We start from the raw sequence: 12500 nt of genomic DNA, 5'->3' as shown, positions 1-12500 counted from the left end.
ACCCATTATAAATAGACTAGTTAGCCAGTCGACAGAGAGGTCGAGTAGGTCAGAATGTCGGAAGTACGTTTGACTGTTGAATCTGTGCTGATATAGAAATTATATTGTGATACTGAGTGGACGTTATATCCATCCAACCTTTTGAGAATAATAACACTGTACGATCCCCAGTCGAACAGTGCTGGATAGAACCATTTTATCGACGACTTCGGAATATAACAATATCTGCCAGAGCGACAACCTTAGTCAAAAGACAGATACAACCGAGGCAAAAGACCGCTTTACAACAGTGGCGACGAGGAAGAGCAAATTTACGCGGAGTGAAAAAGAAAACATTCACACGGAGAGTTTAAACTAATTCACGTGGAAAATTAAACACCTCGACAAAAAAGAGACAAAAATCTTGAAATATGGAAGACTTGTTAGCTGGGATAGTTGAGTTGCAAAAACAGCAACAACTCAAGGAACAATGAAAACAACAACAAGAATTGCAACAGCAAATGAAGTTGATAACCAGTCTGGAGAATACATTTTCACCTGACTATGTAGCAAATTCCATAAGCGAATTCAAATATAACCCCGAAGAAGTAACCTTCGAGGCTTACCGTCGAATATTTCAAAATCTTTTGAAATAGAATGTCAGGATTGGACGGACGAAATGAAAATGCTTCTAGTGTTAAGAAAACTAGCGACAGCAGAGCATGAAAAATATAGTAACTTCATATTGTTCAAAAAGTTTAGTGAAAAGAGCTCACTGTTTAACACTAGATGGAAAGTTTTAAATATAGAAAAGAGTGAAGATGAAGGCATAATGCAAGGGGTTAAGTGATGATACAATGGAGGAAATGTTAGTTGGTGTAAGAAATAGGTACTAGATATAGTTGGGGACTACATTAAAAACTAAGGAAAAGTGTAAGAGGAGGGGATGTTTACTTTACCTACAAGAGTCTCAGTTATTCCTAACAAGACGAACTATAAAAGGAGTAAGATGTATAACCTGCATTAAACTATTAGGGGCTAATATTCGTATGCTGTGGTGTTATATGTACTATTATGGGGTAATGTAAGTATTATTAAATTGTAAGAAATAGATAATAGATGTGGGTGGAGAGGGGGTAACATTTAAGACTTAGAAAAAGGGAAAGAGTTGAGGTTAGTTATTTGACTACCTACAGGAGACTCGATTATTCCTAAATAGGATGAACTATAGAAGGGGTAAGATGTATAACCTGCATTAAACTATCAGGGGCGACTAATTGTATGCTGTGGAGTTATAAGTACTATTATGGGGAAGTATAAGCATTTCTAGTGTTATTTATATTTATCGAAAGTATACCTGCCTTTGTGCAGGCAAGCTACACTCCACTCAACACTCAAGTTCACTAACGGATTACGTGCTGTTAGAATATAAAAAATTTCATTTATGCAAAGGTAACATTTTCTATTTTTTCATTATACGAAAGTGCAGTAGCAAGGATCTCCCAATTTAATGTGAATCTAGTGTTACTATCTTTGAGCTCCCAAATGTATCTACTTAAACCAGTCGAATTGATTGAATTTCTGTTTCTAAAAGAATGTTGGTGCGTGGCTAGTATTCGTTTTATTTCATTTTAAGTTGCTCCAATATAACTCAATTTGCTAGACTGTGTTATGACTGTGTATTGATAAATAACGTCCTCAATTCTACAGGTGTTACCGAAGGCACAATTATTCCTGTTCTTACAGTTACATAGGTTATTCTGGGGAGGGGGAGTTGCTTCTTAGTGGAGTAGTATTAGGTCTATTGAGGCTAAAGTAGTTATTTTAGTTCTGAGAGTATTCTGTACTAAGGCTGGGGTAGTGTTTATTATTATCATTTCTACTAATATCGCCGTCGGTTCTATTTTTGTTTCTATTTGAGTAACCTCAACAGACATAATTCTACACCACTAAGAAGGCCTTAGGTTTTCTACCATATGGTCTTTTACCCCTATAACCACTTCATATCCCAAATGTTATTTAAATTTCAACTTTAGCTTTTCCCACTTTGCAAGCTTTCTTTACCCTCTAACACCTTTTATAACATGGATGTTTTTGTCGGCACTTGCTGGAATTTGGACTCATCTTCGCTACTAACTCATTGTTCTTTCCACCACTCACTGCTCTTCTCCATATTATTGTACATTATTAGCCCTACATAGATGTGAACAATATTTTCCCCATATCTGCTTTTTTCATCTTTTTCATGTCATTTTTATTATGCTTTATATTTTTACTTTACTTTATTGTACTCTATATCTACCTGTATTTTTTTGCACCCACTTGGAGTTAATATACATTTGTTTATAATTTTAATGATTAAATTCAATTAGTATTTGTTCGTTGATTTATACCCCGTAATTTTTCCCTTTTTCTTTCTTTGTTTATTTTATAAACAAATCCTTTGTAACGGTTTTAACTTGTGACCTCGGTTCAAATTGTAACTGACCAATTGAAGAGACCGCTGGACTTAGACTTGCCCCATTCAGAACTATAGCTGGGACTCTCGGTATTCACCTTTGTGAGTAAATTTTTTCTTTAGCACCCTACGATAATTGTTTACTTCTACATTATTTACATTTGACGGATATTTGTCCTCATTTTGTTTGTTGTTAACACAACGTTTCGGTTGATATACCCTCCAGCTTTCATCAGGTGTCTTGGGGAAATTTCGAACCTGGGTTCTCATTCCTAAGGTATTTTTCAATATTATTATTATTATCATTATTATTATTATCATTATTAGATAGATAGAAGAGTTCTTTACTTTTGTATACGATTGACACAATCCACCACTAAGGTAAATATTGCTGAAGTAATCCATCACCAAGGCCAACTTAATGACAAAAAGCGCAACTCGAAAGTAACTTATTTATTTTCGCTTTTAACGATATTTGAAGTTACTTTCGAGATCTGGATGGTTGTACATTTACAGATTTTTATTAATATGTCACATCTTTTTATAAATCATAAATGTACAACCATCCAGATCTCTGAGTACCTTATTATTTTTTCTAATATATATCTATATATAAGTGTGTGTGTGTGTGTGTGTGTGCGTGTGCGTGTGCGTGTGCGCGTGTGCGTGTGTGCGTGCGCAAGGCCATATATAAATATTCTTTTATTGCTGTAAATTCGACTTACAACTGTTTCCGATAATCATTATAGGTTCATTCATTGGTCGGTATACTCAATCAGTACATTGATCGGTCGAGAAAAATTGAACGGCCTTAAAGAACTATAGCTATCCTTATAAGAATCAATGTACTATGATATTCGCGCACACACACACACATATATACGCAGTGAGATAGATAAATAGATAGATTGATTGATTGATTGTGTTGTTATATAACACACATAGATATATATTGTATTATATGCGCACACACGTAATATATTACATATACATAACATATACATGCCCGTATGTGTGTATCTATACGTATATATATTATGCATTATATTTCACATACATGTGCATACAAATGTGTGTATATAGGTATGTATTATATATAAATGTATATTTTATGCGTGTGTATAGATTTATATATGTGTGTGTGTCCATATTTGTGTATAAATAAATATATGTGTGAGTTGTGTGATTGTGTACGTGAGCGCATGTGCATTTGTGTGTACGTATTTACTTTAATAATTTTATTGCACTCTTGCTTTCTGTGTTATTTCCGGACTATTGTGTAATGGCACATACTGAGAATACAAGCGTACACATACATGCATACACACATATATACCCACTTATATATATGAATGTATTTGTGTGAGAGAAAGACAGTGTGTGTATGTGCGTATGTACATGCATTGTTATATGTATATATTTTTATGTGTGTATATATGTCTACATGTGTGCTTCTATGCATTGGTATATATTTTTCTTATGTCGCTATGTGTTGGGCTATCAAAAGCGCGAAGAAGCAATAAAACCTCATGGTACAAGGTGCTATTCTGCTGCGTGCAAATTAAGGCAATCAAAGAGAAGGACTTTATGTGTAATGCCACTTACTATAAAAATTTTCTGTATTCGGAGAGTAGAGTTGGGTAGAGCTGGTTGGAAGAAGCAGTTTCATTCAGTAAGAGCAAATAAACCTGAATAATATATAAGATCAATACAAAAAAGGGAATTCAAGAAAAGCCATTTAGGAACATGGAGTATCTGTGATATAATGTTGCTGTTGGTAATAATATATAAATATATATATATATATATATATATAATAGTAATAATATTATTTGCCACAGAGTAATTGAAGGACATTACAAGATGTTATGAAAATAGTTCTTTTACACAAATTCGATAATGGAAAAAAATAATGGGTCAGGGAATATACAAAAGGTATGAAATGATACGTTCCAATATAGTGACACAAGCCTTAGACCAATCAAAGCATTATACAGATCCATAATTTAATAAGTACCATTTTCCGGGAGTGTTTTCCAGCTGAATGTTGTCATCCTTACCACAATCATCAATCTCACCTGTGTTTCAGCAAACTTACTGAAGTTAATAATCTCTCCCTTTTTTTCTGGCTTTCCTATTCAAGTGAAACTTAGAGGAATCAAGGAGGGCATTGCGATTGAAAAAAAACTTTTTATTTTTAAGAATACAATTCCTTTCCATATGGCCACCAGACAGGGGAAGGTGACAGGGTGACCTTCCCGATGGATTCAGCGTATAGTCAAGTCGTCCTACACGGGGCAAAGCTTGTTCAACCTAACATCAGGATTCAGCAATGCTCATAAGCCCTCGACGGAAAAAAGTAGAATTTTCGTACGCATGGGACTCGAACCCACAGCTCTTTGTTTTCGCGACAAGTCTGTTACCAAGTTACCATTTATGCCCCTATTTTCTTTAGTCATTAATCGGTGATCACTTATAAGCTTTAAGTTTATAAAATATCGATGCGCGTGTGCATACATCCTTGAGTATCTTTTGGCAGAGTCTGCTCTGGCGCAGTTAGGAACGCGCATAATGTCTCCTTCCACTTTTCTATTCCTCAATTTCCTGCTCTTCCTGCTTCAGCCACTACCATTAATAATACTTATGTCAAATTTTTGGCACAAAGCTAGCAGTTTTAAGGGGAGAAAGAAGTCGATGGCATCGGGTCCAGTACTTGACTGGCACCTTATGTTATGGGGAAAAAAGCTTATGTTATGGGGAAAAAAGCTACTGATCCTTTCGATGCACTAACGATTCTGCGATTTTGCAGCTTTATTAGCAACAATATATTCCATTATCACAGGGATGCTGAAGATGAATAATTATAAAGATATACAAAACGATAGAGATTTTACATCGAACATGAAAAACAGGTAGTAGTAGTAGTAGTAGATCGAGTAGGGGTTGGCACTGGAAAGAATTGGAGCTAAATACATTGTTGGACGACATGCGAAGGTAATGCATCAAGTGGGTGTATCAAACGTAATCTTAAAAAACAAAAAGCAACAATACAAATATACTTTCAACAACTGATCTTAGACAACTAATTCGGTTGCTGTAAACAGCTTGCTGCACGAACTAAACACGATCTCGTGTTTCCTATGCTAACTCATTTGTTATAGGCCGTCCGTTATATATATATATATATATATATATATATATATATATATATATGCTTGTACGTATATGTATACAAACAAACATATATGTATACATTTATATATACATATAAATACATGCATACACGCACACACATACACACATGTATGTGTATATTTGTGTGTGTCTGTATCAGTCATTTGTTACATTGTTATGTATTATGGCATTGCTACATTGTGAGAAGTAGATTGCATGCTTTGGATAGACAGACAGACAAACAGACAGACAGTTAGATACTGCAATGACATCAAGGTTATCGTATTAAACAAAGAAAGCCGGTGTAGAAATGTCGACAGTCATAGGAAAATAATTTGTGTCCTCTATTCATATACATATATATCAAATTGCGAATTAATACCAGTCCTAGTAATGTAAACATTATCGATCGCACATACACAGAATATGTACTACAGCGTGAAAACTTTTTGCTGATGTGCGCATCAGCAAAGAGTTTTCTCTCTATTTGCCAAGTATTTTCCATAGGAAGGCCCTATTTACAGTATCAAAGGCCTTTGTTAAATCAATGAATACCTGGACAAGATCCATATTCTGCTCATAGCACTTCTCCTGCATCTGCCTTGCTGTGAAAATCATATCCATTGTCCCTCTACCAGATCGGAAGCCACATTGAGATTCGGATAGGACATCATTTACGAGACACCCATTCAGACGGGTAAGAAGAATATTTGCCAGCAGCTGATAGTTGAGCAATACCTCTGTAGTTACTACACATTGATATGCAGGACACTGACTGGGAGAAAAATGCCTGTCATCGCCACATATGGAGGAAGCAGGTTAAGAGAGCACGTATCCAGCATGAAGAACTTAAGCGAGCTGCGCGAAAGCGCACGACTCGTATAGTGAATGGGGAAAGCTTGGTCTGCAATGTTTGCAGTCGAGTATGCTTGTCAAGAGCAGGGCTCATTAGCCACCAACGGAGCCGCAAATGCAAAATATAAGTTAGTCCTAGAGCGCACGATGTTCCTGAAGGTCACGAGTGGACAGCCATCATCAAGTATGTATGTATGAGTAGATTTGTATGTTTTATGTATGTATTCTCATGCATATAGTTGCATATCTAGACATGCTCATATATATTTAAATGATAAACTTCTGGAAAGTTTTACAGATTTTTACATTTCCACTGATGGATTGGATCTGTAGTCTTCGAATTAGCTTTCTTCTGGTTTTGAGAAGCCTAATTTCTCAAGATTGGTATTTAGGCTGTGTGTTACATATCCCAGGGCTCCAATAATTACAGGTATAAACCTGAACTTGTAATCTGGATAGAGTAACTGCAGATTTCTCAATAATTCAGCATAGGTGTTCTCTTTTTCACTGATCTTCAGTTTTATGTTAACATCTGCTGGGTAGTTAATTTCCACAACTGTGCACAGTTTCTCTTCTCTATCCTAAATCATTATATCAGGTCTGTTGTGCTTACATTTCATTGAGGTCTTTACTGGTACATTCCACCAGTATTCCTTTTTATAATGAGTGGCTATGGCTTCTACCATATTGTGGGTTTTTATTTCTTTGTCTTCGGGATTATCTTTCCGACGGACTTCATTATAGAGTGTCCTAGATACAACGTCATGTTTCATCGACAGATAATACCGTGATGACATCTTCGGACAACTGCTTATGATATGGGTGGTATCTTCAGTGTGAACTCCACAAAGTCTGCATCGGTTGTCACATTTTACGGCTTTTCCCGCATCTCTATCCTTTTTGATATTTCCTGTTCCTGGATTGCCAACGCATACTCTTCAAAGTGGGAAGTAATAATCCGGTTATTCGTCCATGATAAACTGCTTTGTTGACGGATGTTACTATCATCACGGAGCTTTCTACTAACATATCCATGCATAGTCTTCTGTTCATATAGGTTCATCCTTTCATCTGATGATATGTTGCGATAGAGTTGTGCGACTTCTTTGGGAATGTATTCTAGGTTATCAGATAAAGAGTGTTGCTCAAGGAGCTGCCTGTCTTATGATGTTATCAGCCTCATGTATGCAAACTTGGTCAAGGGATGCACTTCAAAGGCATTTTGGATCAATGTTAAACCTCTGCCGCCTTGTTTTCGTTTTAGGTAGAGGCGGTCTACGTCACTGTTTATGTGGAAATTATGTGTGCTTGTTTGTATTTTTCGGGTTCCTGGCTATTATGACTAGAATACAGACGCGTTGTGCGCGCGCTCGTCGGATTTTCGTTTTCACCGAACGTATGAAGCAGAGACTGTGCATCAAGTTTTTCCAAAAGCTTCGTGATATTCAAGCTCAAATCATCCAAAACTTGGACCAAGGAGTTGTACAGTGGAGACCAAAGCACGCTCGTCTACAAGCCGAGACGAAGAGCTGATTCAGAAGCTTCGTTGTATTGTCGTGGATGACCGTCATGTAACAATCCAAGAAATTGCACACGAAGTGGGAATAAGCATAAGGTCAGTGCATTCAATTTTAACGGAGGATCTGTGCATGCAGAAAGTGTCGACGAAATTCGTCCCCAAGGTGCTGGCGGAATAGCAGAACCAACTCCTCATGGAAATCGCTCAGGACATGCTGGGTTATGCGAACCACGTGACAGACTTCACGAAGATCAATATTACTGGTGAACAGGAGTTTAAGGTCTCTGTTCGATGCGTAATTACGAAAATCCGACGAGCGCACACTACACCTCAGTACTATATGCGTAGCACTTTAGGTATGTGTGTGTGCGTATGCATGTGTGCGTATGTATGTATGTATGTATTATGTGTATGATGTGTGTGTGTGTGTGTGTGTGTGTGTGTGTGTGTGTGTGTGTGTGTGTGTGTGTGTGTGTGTATTTGTGTAGTTAAGTTTATTTGTATATACATGCGTATGTTATTCAAGCCCTTGTTGTTACTGCAGCTGCCGAAATCTGAAAAATTTCCATTCTAACTCGGTATATATACGTGTTGAAAAAAAATTCGACACAGAGCGAACAACAAAAATATAATAATACGTATTGTAAATGAATTTCAAGATGGTATTCAGTTCACTTCCCGTTTTATAGTTTTTAAAAAAATTTATTTTACTTATTTATTTATTTGATATGCAGTAAAATATCAAATTTTTACATTGGAAAATATTCTATGTACTCAGGAAAGGAGTATGCTCTCGTTGACCTCAAAATTAATTGGCATCGGATAAAGTAATAAATTCAATAAAAAATTCAATCTAAGTTTGACGATCATTCACCTGTTCACATAACTTAGAAGTATTTTAATTATATTCCGAATTTATTTTTATGGCAAAGGTCTGAAAGCAAACAATCTCAGCAAAAGATTAAGAAAACAACAACTAGGATTCAAGGTAACACCTTATCTTTATTGATCATAGACTGAACAATCTCATTTGGCTAATTCAGAATTAGAACTTAAATCTGCGTATTATTAGTATTATTATTAGTGATCAAATTAATCTGAAGTTCGTGATTAATAACCAGGAAAACTAGCTGAAGCTGTGGCAGATTAAGGTGGAAGTGAGGTGATATCATACTCCACTTGTATTTATTTCACTCATAATTACCTCTTTATTTACACTTATTATCGATTTGAAATCTCGAATGATTTATTTTATATCTTCGACTAAATCTTGTCTGATGTTTTGCAAGATAACACGAATCTTATCACAGAAATGAAGTTCGTAAATCTCTTGTCATTATTTTAACCTACAGAAGGGTGAATGGGCAGAAGAAACAGTCAAATGTCGGATTAAATGCCTTAAGATATTTAGTTACATCTTTTGACGTTGCTCAAATCTAGCCGAGATTAATTTTGACTTTCATACTCCCAGAATCGATAAAATATGTAACAGATTTAATCATTTCCTCATTTTACCGAAACTTTTTTCAGGAATTAATATTTACTTACATCTATATATGTTCTAGTTTCAATTTTCAGGTCAATTTAATCACCTGTACCCATTCCTAGATTTGTACCAATGTTAGACATCAATCATTTATTCTCCAGAGATTTTTTTACCTGACCAATGTGTCTTGTTAATATTTATTATTTACTTATATGTTTTACATGTTCTATAATTTCATTGAAAGTTTCTTAACTTGGCTCATCGACTAACGAAAAGTAAGAGTAATGTTTATTTAATTTCAAGCTTACATAGTAATGAAACAATTTCAGTTAGAGATGTATTTGAATTAGGCTGCGTAAATCAAACTAACCGACGTATCATGCAGTTAGTTGATCGAGATCTCCATTTGACACCCCTCGTGTATACTACTACGTGATCACAATACAACTTAAGATTGAAATTAGAATGTAATCAAAATTTCTCTTCTATCATTAGTTTTGCAGAGAATGCAAACTGCCACATGCCGATCTTAATCTACTGAATACAATTATCCTCTGTGTATTTAGGTTTGTACTTTTTCACGATTATCTGTCATACTGATATGCTGGTGATTGTTATCGATGATAAATTGATATACTATTCAGTGATTGAGAAATGTCCTCAGATTTAACACTGAGGAATTCAAAGATAAGCATGACCGTATTCACTTCCGGATAAGATAATATATATAAGTTTATTTAATAAACAAAATAATTCATTAGTAGAGTTTGTTTTTTTTTCTAATGAAGAATAGTTTTTAAATGATTTGCAAGATTCAGAATGCTATGTGGCAACAATACTAAAGTGACATTCAACACGTTATCGAAAAAATTTAACAGAAGTATTAGCCTTCGCTTAGCATATAATACTGTCAGATCTCGTTTGCTTCTTGAAGCTCGTGTTAGAAGAATGTAAATCTGAATTGCTGGCCTAGTGCCAAAATTTGAAACCAATATTATCATTAAAAACAGTTTGATTCGGTCCTATGCAACTTAAGGTTTCGTTCCTGATAAATGTGATGAGTGCCTCCTTCTTTCGTTTGTCCAGTCACTCGTATATCTATCCATCCATAAACATACATACATACATACATACATACATACATACATACATACATACATACGACAGGCTTCTAGACAGTTCCCATCTACCAAATTCACCAACAAATCGGTCAACCTTGGGCTATTGTAGAAAATATCAGCCCGAGATGCTACACAGTAGGACTGAACACGAAACTACTTTCTTGCAAAGCTAGCGTCTTAACCACACAGTAGTGCCTATGTCTACATATACTGAAATTAAATGTGGACATGGAATATAAAAATAGAAAGAAGTATAAGTGAACCATTTCCATTTGATATTTGTACTTCTTGTTCTTTTTATAAATCATCTATTCTGTCTTGACATTTCTATTCTCGTGTGAGAATTCGTTTCAGCAAACAACACTTCTAAATTGCATGTCAGAATCCTGGTACATTGACGTGTTACAATTAATTCGTCCTTTCTCTGTTCCTACCATCTCTATTGCCAAATAAATTAAGAACACTCTTTTCAATAAATCAGTTAAGTGAAACTAGTTGATAATTTAACCAAGGAGTAGACGTCGTGTGCTCTTTGCCGTTACGACTCATCCCGTTATTACTACCCAACCAATTAAAACGATTACTTTTAGAAGATATACACGTTGAAAGAATTAAGATTAACTTGGTTTATATATCTTTGAGATAATGGAACATATGCAAGTATATCTGTAAATGGAACCCTTCTTCTTAACACCTATTATACCACCCCTAAGTAACTCAAGCCTCTTACTCCTTTTACCAACAAAATTTTATGAAGTAAAAAAAACATACAAGTTATTTATATCCCACACTACCTCTTATACTAGCCATGTCTGGATAAATGAAATAAAAAATGTATATGTATGCATACATATACAATATATATGCAGACACACATATTTATTTTTATGTTTTATTACTATTGTTTATTTTTTTATATTTCATATTGTAAATTAATCTCAACAAGCACAAGTAGATGTATATAGTACACTTAGATGGACTTACTCTGATTTCTGCTCAAATTTTCCCCTCTTATTTACTCCTACTTCAGTATACGAGTTTGCATTTCCAACCTCTCTTATCCAGCTTGTGTTTTCACATCCATCTGTATTAGATGCTGGCTGCAATTACTCTTCTATACAGATTTGTATAATTTTCATATACATTTTTAAATACATTACAGAATTTTATACAGCTTTTATAACCCAATAATCTTTAAAAGCTCGCGCAAACACACTTATATATTCATATTTTTGCTTCAACTCATAAAATTATCTCCCATTTTTATACATTTCAATGGATCTTACCTCTTTAGACTTAGATTTTTACGCGTTTCCTCTAACATTTAATATTATAACAGCATGGTTCTATTTTACTTTATTATTTGTCAATTAATTAGTTATTTAACCAACTAACAAATCGATTAGTCATTCGGTTAATCGATCGACCATTTGTGTCTATCTCCGAGACAAACTTGAAGTTGATCTAGAGCAGAGAGCGCATATCACTGAAGAGCTACCGAATGGCGATGAAAGGACACCGGTAACACCACTGATTGATTAACCGAATGATTACTCAAACAATCGATTAGTTAGTTGACAAATAATAAATTGAAACCGAACCATTCGTGTGTTTATTATTGGAATAATGGTCCTTCCGAGATACAACAAAATCTGTTTCAACACACGAGATCACATCAAAAATCTTGCAAACCAAATACAAAGGCGAAGTTATTCTCTTACCTATTTACGTATAGGACATAATAATTTCTAAGTTTCGATATACGTGTGTGCACGCGCGCTATGTGCATATGCGTGCATCTATATATATATATGTATGCATGTATGTATGAATGTATGAATGTATGTATGTATGTATGTATGTATGTATGTATGTATGTATAACTCGCTAGCTAGCTAACTTGCTAAC

At 35.0% G+C, this 12500-nt stretch overlaps 1 long non-coding RNA gene across 1 annotated transcript in view; it reads left to right on the top strand.

Moving 5' to 3' along the window:
• The window catches only part of LOC128251270 (uncharacterized), a 22083-nt gene that overhangs the window by 662 nt on the left and 8921 nt on the right, over positions 1 to 12500 (top strand). Inside the window, exon 1 of the long non-coding RNA XR_008267048.2 lies at positions 1 to 1431. This exon is cut by the window's left edge and continues 662 nt beyond it. This is a non-coding gene — a long non-coding RNA (uncharacterized LOC128251270). The remainder of the gene's footprint in view (positions 1432 to 12500) is intronic.

This window comes from Octopus bimaculoides, chromosome 2 (genome assembly GCF_046866305.1).
Source record: "Octopus bimaculoides isolate indiv1 chromosome 2, ASM4686630v1, whole genome shotgun sequence".
Taxonomy (NCBI): Eukaryota; Metazoa; Mollusca; class Cephalopoda; order Octopoda; family Octopodidae; genus Octopus; species Octopus bimaculoides.
The sequence above is the reverse complement of the archived record's forward strand: the minus strand, read 5'-3'. Positions and strand labels throughout refer to the sequence as shown.